Source organism: Oncorhynchus nerka, linkage group LG3, assembly GCF_034236695.1.
Source record: "Oncorhynchus nerka isolate Pitt River linkage group LG3, Oner_Uvic_2.0, whole genome shotgun sequence".
Lineage (NCBI taxonomy): Eukaryota > Metazoa > Chordata > Actinopteri > Salmoniformes > Salmonidae > Oncorhynchus > Oncorhynchus nerka.
Window position 1 is genome coordinate 9,635,972 of NC_088398.1, and position 18,074 is coordinate 9,654,045.

Genomic DNA, 18,074 nt, shown 5'->3' on the forward strand with positions numbered 1-18,074 from the left:
GAGGTGCTCTTATTCTCCATGGACTTTACAGTGTCCCAGAACCTTTTTGAGTTTGTGTTGCAGGAAGCAAGTTTCTGCTTGAAAAAGCTAGCCGTGGCTTTTCTAACTGCCTCTGTTATTGGTATTGAAAAGTTGCATATCACCGGGGCTGTTCGATGCTAATGCAGAACGCCATATGATGTTTTTGTGTTGGTTAAGGGCAGTCAGGTCTGGAGAGAACCAAGGGCTATATCTGTTCCTGGTTCTACATTTCTTGAATGGGGCATGCTTATTTAAGATGGTGAGGAAGGCATTTAAAAAGAATAACCAGGCATTCTCTACTGACAGGATGAGATCAACTGTCCCCTTTTCTAATAGATGCCGGAATATGATCAATGCCCATAGTTTGTAGGGAGGCAGGGTTGCCATGGTGTAGGGACTTGTAGTGCCTTGCCATGGGGTAGTCTTCATTGCCTACCCGTTTGGCGTACTTGCGTTCTGCTAAGCGGTCTTGAAGGCGTCTCTTTGTCCGTCCAATGTAGAACACCTTGCACTGTGGACATTCCAATCTATAGAAAAATATACATAAAAGTTTATTGAATTCTTCCATTTGACCTATCTTGGTAGATAGGTGGACCCAGGTGCGCCGCCATTTTCTGCCACTGCAATGAAACCAACAACAAAATGAACAAACCACATCATCTCCTAAAGCCCACTCCTGTCCCTATACCTGTGAAGGAGCTCTCTCATTCTCCATCTACTCCCCCACTTATCTCTATATAATAAATCCTCTTCAGTTTCCAAGTTGTGTCTGTGCTTTATGAGGATATTGTTAAGAATGATCCTATATTATTGTTTAATGGCATAAACATCTACATGCATTATGACATATCTACAAGCTGTACAATGAATCAGAAAAGCTGCAGATACAGCAGTTGGTGGAGCCAAGAGAACACAATGGTAGATGGCATACATTGTAGCCTGTCAATATGGAATGGGACCAGGGAGGACAACAAGGTGATCCTCCATGACACTACAATTGTAACCTACTCAATTAATATTGGCTTATCAATATTATTACATGTGTAGGCCTAATATCAAAGTTAGTCTGCAATCAGGGTTTGGCCTAGTAGAATGTATTTACATGTTTTATTAACCTTTAATTAAAAAGGAATTCACATTAAGATAAAACTATTTTACAAGAGCCCTGTATACATTAAAAAATAAAACCCAGTACATAAATAAGTCCTAATATACACTACCGTTCAAAAGTTTGGGGTCACTTAGAAATGTCCTTGTATTTGAAAGAAAAGCAAAAAAATGGTATATTTAAAATAACATAAAATTGATCAGAAATACAGTATAGACATTGTTAATGTTGTAAATGACTATTGTAGCTGGAAACGGCTGATTTAAAATAAAATAAAATTGAATATCTACATGGGCATACAGAGGCCCATTTATCAGCAACCATCACGTCAGTGTTCCAATGGCACGTTGTGTTAGCTAATCCAAGTTTAATTTTAAAAGGCTAATTGATCGTTAGAAAACTGGTGTTCTGATTAAAGCAATAAAACTGGCCTTCTTTAGACTAGTTGAGTATCTGGAGCATCAGCATTTGTGGGTTCGATTACAGGATCAACATGTCCAGAAACAGAGAACTTTCTTCTGAAACTCGTCAGTCTATTCATGTTCTGAGAAATGAAAGCGATTCCATGTGAGAAATTACCAAGAAACTGAATAGCTCGTACAACGCTGTGTACTACTCCCTTCACAGAACAGAGCAAACTGGCTCTAACCAGAATAGAAAGAGGACTTGGAGGCCCCGGTGCACAACTGAGCAAGAGGACAAGCACATTAGTGTCTAGTTTGAGAAACGGACGCCTCACAAGTCTTCAACTGGCAGCTTCATTAAATAGTACCCGCAAAACACTAGTCTCAACATCAACAGTGAAGAGGCGACTCCGGGATGTTGGCCTTCCAAGCAGAGTTCCTCTGTCCAGTGTCTGTGTTCTTTTGCCCATCTTAATCTTTTATTTTTATTGACCAGTCTGAGATATGGCTTTTTCTTTACAACTCTGCCTAGAAGGCCAGCAGATACACAACATTAAACATATTTAAGAAAAGCAATCGCATTCTGTAACATAAGTTTCCAATCAATAATGTTAAATACCCGAAAGGCACCAGAATATCTAACTGCAAGGAATGCTGTGTATTGTTCCACACATAAGAGGCAAAGAACCCAAAATGGACATTTTCCCATTTTGGTGGAGACCAATTGGATCTCCAGAGTTATATTAAGATTTGGTACAGTAACGTGAACAATTCCTAGGTCAACAAACTAATACAATCAGTGGAAGCTGCTGACGGGAGGACCGCTCATAATAATGGCTGTAACGGAGCGAATGTAATGGCATCAAACACATGGAAACTATGGCAATAAAAGTAATACTTAATCGGTATGTTCCTGGTCAATTTTGAAGTGTTGTTATAGTATGATTGTACTGCTCTGTAACGTTGAGCCCTCTCTTATAAAAGAAAGATTGCAGTTTTGAAACTGCAGTAAAAGTGCAGTAACTGCAGTCAACTGTGGTATTTTGGATGCAGTAAACTGCACTCTAACGGCAGTTACACTGCAAAATTACTGCATTAAGAAAAACTGTTATTTTGGATGCAGTATTTGCAGCATAATGCAGTTATACTGCACACCGACTGCAATCTTTTTTCGTAAGGGCTGCTGAACAGGTCCTGTATTTTTGACAACAGCGAATTTTGCTAGCAAAGGTCGTAATTGCTTGTATTATTATACTTAGAGGAAATAAATTGTACATTTTACAGGTTATGATCATAACAACTAAGTCTCTGACATATATAGAAGGTGAACAGCAAACATGCAGGTTTGGGTCTTTTATTTGTATTATTATATATTTTTTTACATTGTAATAAACTTAGTGAAATATATTGACAAAATAATACATATAGTAGCAGTCAGTTTTGTACATCAGGACGACAACTAAGTCTTTTTTTTATGATGGACATTTTTTTATGTAGAAAAACCAGTATACATATAAGAAGCATACAAATAGACAATGATAACATATGCTAGGGGGTACAACAAATGACATTTAATGCAAAAACCTTAAAAGAAACACACATTGATTGTTTTAACAGCTTTCTTATTAGAAGAATGTTAAATGGTCTTAATGTACTGCTCAAATTCCTTATAGAAAACACTGAAGAGTTTTTTTATTAGTGAATTTACATTTATGAATATGACATTTTCCCATTTGCACAATTAGATTTACAAGGTAAAATTGTTTTTCTTCATCCTTATTTTAAGGAAACCGAGCAGCACATTCTCCTATAACAAAACAAATGTAATCAAGAATATAAACAATTATAAAACTGTAAATATCTTTCCATCATTTTTTTTTACATGGAGACAATGCCAAAATAAATGCAAAACTGTTTCTGGATGCTCAACACAAAAAGGACAGTTAATGTTAATGTCTTTTAAAAGTTTCTTCAGGTAATGATTCGCAGGGCAATACTTATGGATCATTCTGAAAGAGACTTCTTTGACCTTGTTAACAAGCAGGTATGTGTAACCAGACTTTTTGTAATGTATTCCAGTAAGTTGTGACATAAGGAATGGATAAAATATCCCTTTGAAAAAAAGGGAGCAAGGAGAAACAAATGTTTCCTATTGGTGAGGCAACTGGATTAAGCGAGGGTAGGTCAAGAAGGTGAGGTCTGGCTACACCTCTAAACAACGAGAGTTCCAGATGGAATAGCATCAAAGACTATAGCAAACTCTAGGTGTAACAGGGATATTGTAACGAGATATCATTCCTCATAATTGAGTAACAATCCTTCTGCATTAAAACGTTCACTCACCAGTAGGATATGATTATTAAACCAGTTCTTAAAAAATAAAGACTTGTTTCTATACAAAATATCCTTATTGTTCCAAATGAAATACCTATGCGGGGGAAAATTATGTTTATATATTAACGACCACACTAAGAATACTTGTCTTTGAAAAGCAGATAATGTAGGAATCTTATCAATGTTATAGTTACAAAGGAACATAAAATTGAGGCCACCAAAACGGGAAAAGATATGAGGGCTGAGATTCCAAATTGAAGTTGGATTCTTTAAGAAATGTTTAGCCCAATTTATCTGAAGTATTATTCAAAGTAGGAAAATCATTTTTTTCCCCAGATAAAGTTGAAAAGAACCTGGTCAACCGCTTTTACCTATTTTGTTATCAAGATGTAGGGACTGGGCTGCATAAGTAAGTCTGGAGATACCTTCAGCTTTAGAAAGCAATACTCAACCTTTCAAGGATAAATCCCTCTGCAACCAATGGTTCAACTTCTTTTTGGGCTTTTTCAATAATAGGTATGAAATTTAATAAGTACCTTTCCTGTTGATTCTTAGATATGGTAATCCCAAGGTATGTTACTTTTTCCTTGACTGGAATATTGCATATACTGTAGAGGGTATCACAGTCTTTAACAGCAAATAATTCACACTTATTAAGGTTTATGCAAAGACCAGATGCTTTGGAAAATATATTTATATTTATTTAATATATATTGCCGTAGGAATCTGGTCAGCATCTTTCAAAAAGAGGGTGATGTCATCTGCAAGCTGATTTCTGATAATATCTCTGTCAGCAATAGATATACCTTTTATATCACTGGATTTAACAGAACTTGTAAGAAGTTGGGTTGCAAGCAGGAAGTGGTAAGGCAAAATTGGGCAACCTTGCCTAATTCCTCTTTTCAAATCAAATCTAGGAGAAGTGCCATGCTTTAATTTAAAGGATCTGTTCCCATTCATATAAACAGTTTTAATTGTACTACAAAATAATTCCTAAACCAAATTTCTCAAGGGAGACAAATAGAAACTCATGTTCCACTGTATCGAAGGCTTTATAAAAGTTTAAGAAGACAATAAAACTATCTTCGAGGATTAGATCAGAATAGTCAATAAGGTCTAACACCAGTCGGATATTATTATACAGTTGAAGTCGGAAGTTTACAAACACTTAAGTTGGAGACATTAAAACTAGATTTTCAACCACTCCACAAATTTCTTGTTAACAAACTACAGTTTTGGCAAGTCGGTTAGGACATCTACTTTGTGCATGACACAAGTCATTTTTCCAACAATTGTTTACAGACAGATTACTTCACTTATAATCATAATTCCAGTGTGTCAGACATTTACATAAACTAAATTGACTGTGCCTTTAAACAGCTTTGGAAAATTCATGAAAATTATGTCATGACTTTAGAAGCTTCTGTTAGGCTAATTTACATCATTTTAGTCAATTGGTGGTGTACCTGTGGATGTATTTCAAGACCTACCTTCAAACTCAGTGCCCCTTTGCCTGACATCAGGGGAAAATCAAAAGAAATCAGCCAAGACCTCAGAAAAAAATTGTAGAGCTCCACAAGTCTGATTTATCCTTGGGAGCAATTTCCAAATGCCTGAAGGTACCACGTTGTAACGGATGTCATCTGGAGATAGAGAGGAGGACCAAGGTGCAGCGTGGTAAGTATTCATATCTTTTAATAAGCAAACTGAACACTGGAACAAAACAATAAACAATGTGAACAAAATGAAACCGTACCGTGTGGCCCAAACACTCACATGGAAACAAACACCCACAAACCAAAAGTGAAACCCAGGCTACCTAAGTATGATTCTCAGTCAGGGACAACAATTGACAGCTGCCTCTGATTGAGAACCATACTAGGCCGAACTCAAAAACCAACATAGAAAAACAAACAGACTGCCCACCCTAACTCACGCCCTGACCATACTAAAACACAGACAAAAACAAAGGAACTAAGGTCAGAACGTGACAGTACCCCCCCCCCCCCCCCCCCCCCCCCCGCCCCAAAGGTGCGGACTCCGGCCACAAAACCTGAACCTATATGGGAGGGTCTGGGTGGGCGTCTGTCCGCGGGGCGGCTCTGGCGCGGGATGTGGACCCGGCACGGGATGTGGACCCCACTTCACCATAGTTTTTTTGCGCCTCTTAGCCCGCCTCCGTGGCGACCCTCGCCACCGACCTTGGTCTGGGGACCCACGCCACGGGTCCCGAATGGACGGGAGATTCCGGCAGCGCCGGACAGGCGGGAGACTTCGGCAGCTCCGGAGTGAATGGCGATTCTGGCATCGCCTGGCTGACTGACGGCTCTGGCGGCTCCTGGCTGGCTGACGGCTCTGGTGACTCCTGATTGGCTGACTGGCGGCTCTGGCGGCTCAGGACAGACGGGCGACTCTGGCGGCGCTGGGCAGGAGGAAGGCTCTGGCGGCACTAGACAGGCGGGAGCACCTGTAGGGAGAAGACGGAGAGACAGCCTGGTGCGGCACCGGACAGACCGGACCGTGCAGGCGCACTGGAGCTCTTGAGCACCGAGCCTAACCAACCTTACCTGGTTGAATGCTCCCCGTAGCCAGGCCAGTGCGGCGAGGTGGAATAGCCCGCACTGGGCTGTGCTGGTGAACCGGGGACACCATGCGTAAGGCTGGTGCCATGTACGCCGGCCCGAGGAGACGCACTGGAGACCAGATGCGCAGAGCCGGCTTCATGGCACCTGGCTCGATGCCCACTCTAGTAGCGCACCGGGCTAAGCACGCGCACTGGGGACACCGTGCGCTCCACCACTGATAGAGGAATTCTAAATTCCTTTGTTTTAATTGCCAAAACCAATTTCGCACTCGTTTCTAATTCATTAATGATGTGTAAGTTCATTAATTATGCATGAAGTAGATCCAGACCAGTCTTAAAAGCCAGGTAAGAGCGTTTAATTCCAGAGAGTACTGAAGCATACACATTTTTCCACAGGTTATAAACTGAACATGACATCATCAGTTTATCCCCCCTCTCTCCGATTCTCACAAGAGCCCATTGTTCATTAGGCCTGGAACGTCTCCCAGACATTTCTTATCTGTCAGACAAGCCATAGCATCGCTACCCCTTAAACCGCCCAGGAGGCACAGACAATTAATTCGTTCTGCTTACATTTTCAGTAACAGCTTAACCAATAACTTTTACTTTTCATACCATAACATAATAGTATTAGAATAAATGGTTCTAATCAATAATGTATACACAATTAATCATCTCAACTTATAATTTCCTCTAACAACCGCATAACACGGTGCCTGACCAGTAGGACGCCCTCTCTCTCCACGGTAAGCACGGGGAGTTGGCGCAGGTCTCCTACCTGACTTCGCCACACTCCCCGTGTGCCCCCTCCCAATACATGTTTGGGGCTGCCTCTCACGTTAATCTGTACAAACAATAGTACGCAAGTATAAACACCATGGGACCATGCAGCCATCATACCACTCAAGAAGGAGATGTGTTCTCTCTCCTAGAGATGAACGTACTTTGGTGCGAAAAGAGCAAATTAATCCCAGAACAACAGGAAAGGACCTTGTGAAGATGCTGGAGGAAACGGGTACAAAAGTATCTATATCCACAGTAAAACGAGTCCTAAGGACTCCGCAAGGAAGAATCCACTGTTCCAAAACCGCCCCCAAAAAAGCCAAACTACATTTTGCAACTGCACATGGGGACATATTTATTCTGTGATTCGTTGTCATTAAAGACTGTTTCTGAAAGGATTCATGCTGTTGCACAAATTATTGAACCAGCTGAGGGGACACTGGTTACCATCAAGTACGCAGATGGAGGAAGCAAGAGGAAGAGGTTCTTCCTCTCTCAACCTTCTCAGGTACAGTACAACAAGATAATATCCGCTTTCTCTCGGGAAAAGTCTTGGACCTCATTAAACTTGTTAATGTGCAATTTTCTTAATGCTTATAGGACATAGTAATGTTCGTTGGGGCCCCTGATACTTTCATCCACCAGTTACACACGTGCCCAGGCAGGAACAGTGGAGGACAGCGGGATTGTTAAAGATGCGGTTTTCTTCACTATTTGGCTGGCTGAGGATCAGGTGGAGGTGACTACTTTCACATTTAGACGGATTCAACAATCTGACATCATAAGTACTAGTGCTCCTTCATGCTTATATCTGAAAAAAAATAACACAGGGCAGTGGTTGTCAAACCTCAGGGACACCTTGTTACATGTATTTTATATATTACAGAGTTACTACAATAGATTAAACTTATCAGCTACTAATCAAGGCCAATACTTGGTGAATTTGTTTAGCTATTTCTGGGCTACTACTACATTGTGAAACATATGGGGGTTGCAGAGAAGTTTGAGAACCACTGAAAAGTATTGTGGTTTTTCAGGAAAATAAACCAACACAAAACTAAGCAGCCTCCAGGTCCCAACCAGGTCCCAACCTGCCTCACAAGTGTCAACACCAACCAGGTCCCCACCTGCCTCACAAGTGTCTACACCAACCAGGTTCCCACCTGCCTCACAAGTGTCAACACCAACCAGGTCCCCACCTGCCTCACAAGTGTCTACACCAACCAGGTTCCCACCTGCCTCACAAGTGTCTACACCCACCAGGTCCCCACCTGCCTCACAAGTGTCTACACCCACCTGCCTCACCAGTGTCTACACCCACCAGGTCCCCACCTGCCTCACAAGTGTCTACACCCACCAGGTCCCAACCTGCCTCACAAGTGTCTACCCCCACCAGGTCCCCACCTGCCTCACAAGTGTCTATACCCACCAGGTCCCCACCTGCCTCACAAGTGTCTACACCCACCTGCCACACAAGTGTCTACACCCACATGCCTCACCAGTGTCTACACCCACCAGGTCCCCACCTGCCTCACCAGTGTCTACACCCACCAGGTCCCCACCTGCCTCACCAGTGTCTACACCCACCAGGTCCCCACCTGCCTCACAAGTGTCTACACTCACCAGGTCCCCACCTGCCTCACAAGTGTCTACACTCACCAGGTCCCCACCTGCCTTGGCATCCACTGATGAAGAGTATGCTTGATATTAACCATTCAAAAGTTCTGAATAATTGCGAGATCTATGTTTTGGGTTAATAATGTTTGCTTTTATGTTTTTATTTTAAAGAAATTCTCTGAAGATGCTGCTCTTCAGGCTGGCTAAAAAGGTGGACAGAGAACAATATGGCCAATATGGTAAATGTTTCTCAGAGCCAGGTCCTGCCATCCTCGACGCCACCTGCAAGCTAAGCATAGTGTTTGTAGACACAAATGTATGGGGAGGAATCCATCTGATGGTGTACCACTTCGAGAGCTTGCCTGCCTTCTCCTAAGGGAGATCAGAAATAGTTGCTTGTTCACTGGGCAAGAGGACTCCAAATCCCTGGAGCTGAACAGAGATGGTATGTACATTATTCAATTACAATACATAATAAAGCTGATATTTTCAACACTTATTAAGAGGAACTACAGTTAAATGCCTATTTAGCTTCTAAACCTACGGATCTGAATTTGGTTTAGAATCTAATTTACCCAGCAGTGGATTTATGAATTGTCTTAGAAAGACAGTGTTTTTCATGTAAATGTTGTACCAAAGCTATGGTACACTTCTTTCTGAATGTGCATTAAATGACAGTTGTTATGCTCATGTTACAAAGCATCATACCTATACCATCAAGTGTTGCCAATCATTCAAAGTAAAGCAAATCATCCTCTGAAATTTGTGTATGATTATTGGTTTAATGTTATATATATGTATATATATCGTATGATCCATATCATATGATCCATATCATGACGTTTCCTGTCTTCCATCCAATATTTGTTTGTTTCGTTATTATTTTTATTATTTCTGTAGCACGCGAGACTGGCCAATACCAGACTTTGGGGGCAATGGTGGCAGTCTGTCTGGTGCAAGCTGGAGCAGCATCACCTTTCTTGAGTGAACGGATATTCCGTTTGCTTTGCTGGCACTGCCCCCCCCCCCCCGCCTGGACTGGAGGACATTATGGAGGATACCTTCTGAGACGCACTCAAAAAGGTTCAGTTCAATGAGAACTTTTTTTAACATTACAGTGTAAGAAAGGTTACCTAAAGTATATATTTAATAGGTAATAAAACCTAGGGAATTCATTCCTTCACATATACAAGCCGGTGCCAGCCTGGAAGAGGCCAGATTGACATCATTTGAAGCAATGGACACATTCACAATGCTGGGGGTGTACAAATACCTTACCAGCTTGACAGAGTGATACAGGTTTGTGAAAGAAACTACAGAGGCATTTCTCACTGACAGACTGAAGGAACCTATTAAGCAGTGAGTACAGGAGAAAAATAAAGTAGTTATGTAGAACTGACTGTTAAATATTTGGTAATCTTTTGGATTCACCATCAAAAATTCCTGTTTTAGATTTACAGAACTGCTGAAGACCCTTGACCTTCTAGAATGTCTGAGGGCACACCCACACATGCTTCGTGAGCTGGTGTCACAAAGCTATTGACATCTGAAGACCTTTTGGAGCTGTTCCTACCAAACGCTCCCCGGCGGGTACTAACAGCAGGAGACAGGAGGAACTAGTTCTAATCTGCTGGAGGTCTTCCTCTTAGAGATCGATGGTAAATTCATGATTGCTATTGTCTGAGAAAACATATCATATTTGGATACAACTACATTGTCAATGTATCAATAAAGTGATGTTCAGATTAAATTAACCCTGTTTGAAACGGATTGGTCAAATTTACAGGACCCGGGGCACCAGTTACATGTGGAATGGTCCTCCAATTTGTGTCAGGAGCAGAAGAAATACCCCCACTTGGCTTCGACACACAGCCAACATTAGAGTTCCTGCCTGAACACAAGGTCTACCCTGAGGCAAACACTTGCGAGTTGTGATGCGTTTACCCATGCACCAGAATTACGAACAATTCAAGAAGTTCATGGTGGAAGGCATAATTCAAGCCCCAACATTTGGCTTTACTTAGATCGATAGGTGTCATGCCTTAGGGATAATGGATAACATACATTCTAAAGTGTATTTACCAATTCGACAATGTTATCTCTTTGAGATCATGTCCATTTTTGATGTAGAACATTTTAATACAAAAATGTAATTGAGATGTTAGGTTGATGGATAAAATGTAGCTGTTATGCTGTGGATTCAGTTGAGATGTTTATATGAAATGTGCTTTTCTTTAAAACAGGAAGTTGTGGATTAGATGAGCACCCTCTCAATATTGTCTTTCACAATTCAGAGACTTAACAGTGCTCAAGGTATTTTGCGAAACTGACTCTGCAGTCAATTTGACTTTGTTCAGCACTTTCATTTATGTAAAATGTTCTGGGAGGGAAAACCAGGAGCTGAGACAAACCGCTGGTGGGCTTGAACAAACAAGACGAACTGGCAACAGCCACAGAAAGTACAGGTATAAATACCCAGGGGATAATGGGGAAGATGGGTGACACCTGGAGGGGGTGGAGACCAGCACAAGGACAGGTGAAACAGATCAGGGCGTGACAGAGTGGTGTGATGCATTTGTTTTATGATGAAAGTATAAATTATTTTTTATTGCGAAAAGCACAGCAAAACATAAAGAATAGCATATTAAACACCAGATTGTGGTTCCACAGGTTTTTAAAATAACTACCAGTATTTGGTGGGGAGGGGGTGGAATCGATGAAACAAACAAATACATATTTGGGGTACTACTGCCCACATCCTGTTTTCAACAGTACAAAACGGAATTTAAAAAAAGTACATTTATTTTTTAGCTGCATTCCTCTCTTTCATCAATTTTCATCAGCAATGACAAAAAATGAGACACGAGGGCATCCCACACTCATTTTAGATCCGAAGGTGTCTTTATTTTCATATGATCTCACTCATATCACTATCTCCTTTGACATATTCCATGTGTGGCATTTCAACATTGACACAGAGGGGCACTCGTGTGTTTTCTTGGAACTACATACACTACTATCTTGTTTAAATTTCTCACATTTTAGGCATCCAGCTGAGGCCTTGGATGGATCATGTTCCACTGAAATGGGCACAGGGGTATAAGAATAGTAATTTTTAGTGTGGTGACAAAGTAGTTGAACAGGAGAAGAGGATGTGGCTACTTGTGGAGGGAGGGCAGTGGGGGTGGTGGGTTGAACATCTGCAGTGAAGCTGATTGGTTACTCTGTCTCATCGCATCTTGACTAAAATAAAGATTTAGAAATTAGTTCGACATTGCCATAGTTCATCAGCTGAAAATATGACATTAACATACTCCCAGAAATAGCAATACATTCAGTATTCACTGAATGAAGTAGCCTACCCATCCCCATCTACAATTGTTTTCATCAATGAAAAAATTATACTATAGCACATTCAATTACATTATTATTGTCAACTATAGACTAATCCTGTATCCGTTTGAATGTTAAATGACGAGACAGAGGCATTGATGCGAGTAACCAGTCTTGTTCAGTACATCACAACACATCCGGGTATCTCAAGCACCCCGGTAAAACACAAGAGTTGCAGTAATGAACATTTACCAACAGATGGCATCACTGTGCCATCTTTTGGTAAATGAGTAATGAGTAATGAGTCAATCAAAACGAACAAATTCACATAACGACACTTCCTGACCAAACATCCACAGCATGACGGTATACCCAGAGAATTATTTCAGAATAGGGCAGAATGCTTCAGGAAACAGTGCTTCGACTGGAAAAGTGTTTGATTGACGTACTGTTACTGGAGGAGAGAGACCAAGTTGAGACGCTGGACCAGGTGGATATGGTATGATTCAAGGCAGGTTTATTAAAGGTAAAGATATCTGATACAAAGCGTGCACGGATCCTCTCATTTGGCTCAGAAGGAGTCAGCTGAAAAAGGATCCCTAAACAGAGTGTGCAGAGGTATTTAAACATAGAATGACGTATGTTGATTCTTGTAGTTCTGTCATCTGACTGGTTGGTGGAGGTTGGAGGCAGGTCCTGTCCGACCCTTTGCCAGTGCCCCATTGGTGCTTCTTGAAGTTGTCTGATCCTGGCCCCAGCTCAGTTGACTTGAGTGTGGGGTGTGTGTGCGTTGAGATGTCTGTGTGTCTGTGTGTGTCAAGGGGTTGAGAAAAGGGGAACTGGAACTGACTGTGGTCCAAGAAGGGGTTTGTGTGTCCAGGGATGTCAGTTGAAATGAGTGTGGGGTGTGTGTGTTCGTGCGCTATACTGTACGTGCGTGTCAATGTGTGTGTCAAGATATGTGTCAAGAGGCCATGAGTTAGGGGGCAATAGGGGGAACTGGGACTAAGCGTTGGTGCTTTAGGCTAGGGAGTTTCCCTGCCTTGGTGGGGATTTATGTGATAACTTCAGTTCGACCATTGTGTTTGGTGCTTTACAGTTGGTTTGTGGTTAGAATGTGCTTTTGACCTGGACAGAATGTGCCTGGGTTAATGCAGAAGTATGTTTGAGTAATCGCCCCCTAAGTCTCAGTCATGGGATGTGTTTTAGTTATATGGTTCCAGGCCACTCTGCTAGGCTATGAGTAAATAATATATGTTATGATATACTACAAATGTAAGCCGGCTCGCAAGGCATTGTTGTCATTATAAAAGGTGATGATAAACATAAATAAGGGAGTACTATCTCATAGTAGTATATGTGAGTTTCTCTTTTAAACAATCCTCTGGCATTGTACACAGCTAATAGCTAACGTCAGCCAAAGCAAGTTAGCTAATCCACGAACGTGCGTGTGCTTGGCCAGTGAGCCATTCCTGTAAGACATTGAGTTGCAATCTATGACACGCTCTATGAAAGGAGGGAGCTGTGTAAAGGCCCTGTGTTTATAAGAGCAGATAGTGACTCTGCCCCTTGAGCATGCTTTTGGGGCACAGTTGATAGACCGCAAAAAGCATGCTCAAGTGGCACAGCCGATATCCGCGCTTATAAACCCAGGGTTGTTACAATATAATACATCCTTAATTAGAGACTGGGTTGCAAAAAGAGGTGTTTTCCTCTGACTGGGATCCAGATCGTCTTCCCGGATTCAAACAATAACAAATAGGAGCAACACAGACAGAGCCCGCTATTTTTTGCAGGAAGTTGTGAAACAGGCTCATGACACAAAACATAACTTAAAGAAACAGAATCTTAAATACACGTGGGTTATAGACCACACATTGGAAGAAATGAAAGTTGGTCAGGGTTTCTCAATTCAAAAGTAGGGCTTGTCACATTGACTGGAAATGTAACTAAAGGAATATAAACTTAAGGGCTCATTTGCAGAGAAAGTGAATGTAAAAACAGCAGTGTGACAAACTATCACCAACCAAATCATTTGTAAATCTTTTACATATTACCTTCAGTTCAGGGGCAAAGTGTTGTTTGCGTTTGTGTTACTTGGCTTCCTGTTCCATTTTTATGTGTCCCTTCATCACTCATTAGGATGCAATACTGTGTATATTCTGTGTATGCTTTGCACATGTTCAATTTTGTTCTATTGGACAAATACATTTACATTCCAGTCATTTAGCTGACATTATTATCCAGAGTGACTTACAGGAACAACTAGGGTGAAGTGTTTAAATTCACTTTACTTTTTGTCCAGAAATATACAATTATTGTTATTTGATTACATGGGTGGTCAGATTTCTTGAGTGCTCATGACATCTCTGGGAGAAATATTATTAGATTATTCGAAACCTCAATGATCCTTGTTGGATCGAGAACAGAAGGGAAAACTCCCATTTATTGTGAAACTGCATAAATCTTCACCCATTAGAGAAGACAGGTTTGTGTCAGAACAGATATATTTGAGACAAGTTCAAGACTTTTAGCTATAAGTCTTGGAAACATGGAGACCACACCTTTTAGTGTAATGTATTGAAAAGTATACAAACACTTACAAGATCAATACACGTTAGTCAGCAGGAATTGAATCATGCATCATTTACCATGCCAAGAAGTCTATGTGAGTGATAGTCACATCCTGCTGTGATCAATAAACTAAATAAATAGAGAAAGAAAGTAGTTAACGTTCGGGAGGAACGCGTTGAACCAGGTGCAGGTCAAATTGAAGCACTTGGGAGCAGAATATGCCATGAGCAGGGGGTGGAGCTCATCACAAATCAGCTACTACAGTGGAGAGATCTAACAAACCTGAGTCAGATACATACTGTATGTTAACTTTTTATGGCTGGGGGCAGTATTGAGTAGCTGGGATGATTAAGGTGCCCAGATTAAACTGCCTGCTACTCAATCCCAGAAGCTAAAATATGCATATTATTAGTAGATGTGGATAGAAAACACTCCGAAGCTTCTACAACTGTTTGAATGATGTCTGTCAGTATAACAGAACTCATATGGCAGGCAAAAACCTGAGAAAAAATCCAACCAGGAAGTGGGAAATCTGAGGTTTGTAGGTTTGCCTATCCAATATACAGTGTCTTTGGGGTCATATTGTACACCCTAAGGCTTCCACTAGATGTCAACAGTCTTTAGAACCTTGTTTGATGCTTCTACTGTGAAGAATGAGGGAAGGAGAGCTCTTTGAGTCAGGTGTCTGGCATGAGCTGATCACGCTCGCTCCCGTGAGAGCGACCTGTGTTCCATCGCATTTCTGAAGACAAAGGAATTCTCCGGTTGAAACATTATTGAAAATTTATGTTAAAAACATCCCAAAGATAGATTCTATACATCATTTGACATGTTTCTACGAACTGTAATGAATTTTTTGGACTTTTCGCCTGACCTGCGCGTCATCAATTTGGATTTTGGAACTAAACACGCGAACAAAAAGGAGGTATTTGGACATAAATTATGGACGTTATCGAACAAAACAAACATTTATTGTGGAACTGGGATACCTGGGAGTGCATTCTGATGAAGATCAATAAAGGTAAGTGAATATTTATAATACTATTTCTGACTTCTGTTGACTCCACAACATGGTGGATATCTGTATGGCTTGTTTGGGCTCTGAGCGCTGTACTCAGATTATAGCATGGTGTGCTTTTTCCGTAAAGTTTTTTGAAGATCTGAAACAGCAGTTGCATAAACTTCACTAGGGTATTTGGGACGCTAGACCCACCTCTTCAACAGCCAGTGAAACTGCAGGGCGCCAAATTCAAATCAACAGAAATCCCGTAATTAAAATTCCTCAAACATACAAGTATTTGACACCATTTTAAAGATACACTTGTTGTAAATCCAGCCACAGTGTCCGATTTCAAAAAGGCTTTACGATGAAAGCACACCAAACGATTATGTTAGGTCAGAGCCAAGTCTCAGAAAAACACAGCCATTTTTCCAGCCAAAGAGAGGAGTCACAAAAAGCAGAAATAGAGATAAAATTAATCACTAACCTTTGATGATCTTGATGATCACTAACCTTTGATGATCATGTATGTTTTGTTCGGTAAAGTTCATATTTATATCCAAAAATCTGACACAAGTAATTTTTCCAACAATTGTTTACAGACAGATTATTTCACTTATAATTCCCTGTATCACAATTCCAGTGGGTCAGAAGTTTACATGCACTAAATTGACTGTGCCTTTAAACAGCTTGGAAAATTCCAGAAAATTATGTCATGGCTTTAGAAGCTTCTGTAATTTACATAATTTGAGTCAATTGGAGGAGTACAATAATACGCAAGTATAAACACCATGGGACCACGCAGCTATCATACCGCTTAGGAAGGAGACGCGTTCTGTCTCCTAGGGATGAACTCACTTTGGTGCGAAAAGTGCAAATCAATCCCAGAACAACAGCAAAGGGCCTTGTAAAGATGCTGGAGGAAACTGGTACAAAATTATCTATATCCACAGTGAAACGAGTCCTATATCGACATAACCTGAAAGGCCGCTCAGCAAGGAAGAAGCCACTGCTCCAAAACCGGCATAAAAGCCAGACTACGGTTTGCAACTGCACATGGGGACAAAGATCGTACCTTTTGGAGAAATGTCCTGTGGTCTGATGAAACAAATAGAACTGTTTGGCCATAATGACCATCATTATGTTTGGAGGAAAAGGGGGGAGGCTTGCAAGCCGAAGAACACCATCCCAACCTTGAAGCACGGGGGTGGCAGCATCATGTTGTGGGGGGGCTTTGCTGCAGGAGGGACTGGTGCATTTCACAAAATAGATGGCTTCATGAGGCAGGAAAATTATGTGGATATATTGAAGCAACATCTTAAGACATCAGCCAGGATGTTAAAGCTTGGTCGCAAATGCGCCTTCCAAATGAACAATGACCCCAAGCATACTTCCAAAGTTGTGGCAAAATGGCTTATGGACAACAAAGTCAAGGTATTGGAGTGTCCATCACAAAGCCCTTACCTCCTATAGAAAAATTGTGGGCAGAACTGAAAAAGTGTGTGCGAGCAAGGAGGCCTACAAACCTGACTCAGTTACACCAGCTCTGTCAGGAGGAATGGGCCAAAATTCACCTAACTTATTGTGGGAAGCTTGTGGAAGGCTAGCTGAAACATTTGACCCAAGTTTAAACAATTTAAAGGCAATGCTACCAAATACTAATTGAGTGTATGTAAACTGCTGACCCACTGGGAATGTGATGAAAGAAATAAAAGCTGAAATAAATCACTCAACTATTATTCTGACATTTCACATTCTTAAAATAAAGTGGTGATCCTAACTAACCTAAGACAGGTAATTTTTACTAGGATTAAATGTCAGGAATGGTGAAAAACTGAGTTTAAATGTATTTGGCTAAGGTGTTTGTAAACTCCCGACTTCAATTGTATGTCTGTATTTCATTTTCAATAAATTGTAATAAATGTCTAAAAACATGTTTTCACTTTGTCATTATGGGGTATTGTGGATAGATATAATATATTGAATCAATTTTGAATTCGGGCTGTAACACAGCAAAATCTGAATCAGTCAAGGTTCACTAGACTTACTACTGTGTTTCTTGTCTGGATGATGAACAGCTGTCAGCCTCAAGGCACAAGGCAAACAGCCTATAGGCGGCTTTGTTTCCATACATGGGCATAACCATGCTCAGGGAGACGGGTATGCAGAACACTTGCAAAAATAGTTACAAAAAACAGATTTAAGTTGACACAGAAGGCAGACCACAACCAGTTGCTGCAAACAGTGATTGTGTCAATATGAGGCAGAGATGTTGAGAACTTACTTGTTGTGAGTAAGTTTTCATGGGAGCTTTTA

The 18,074-nt window shown here is 41.0% G+C and overlaps 1 long non-coding RNA gene across 1 annotated transcript; it reads right to left on the bottom strand.

Moving 5' to 3' along the window:
• Positions 1–6,785: 6,785 nt before the first annotated feature.
• Positions 6,786–17,547, bottom strand: LOC115101957 (uncharacterized). Its single transcript, XR_003859384.2, has 2 exons — positions 12,634–17,547; positions 6,786–12,094 (listed from the first exon to the last, which is right to left on the bottom strand). It is a non-coding gene; the product is annotated as an uncharacterized LOC115101957 (long non-coding RNA).
• Positions 17,548–18,074: the final 527 nt, after the last annotated feature.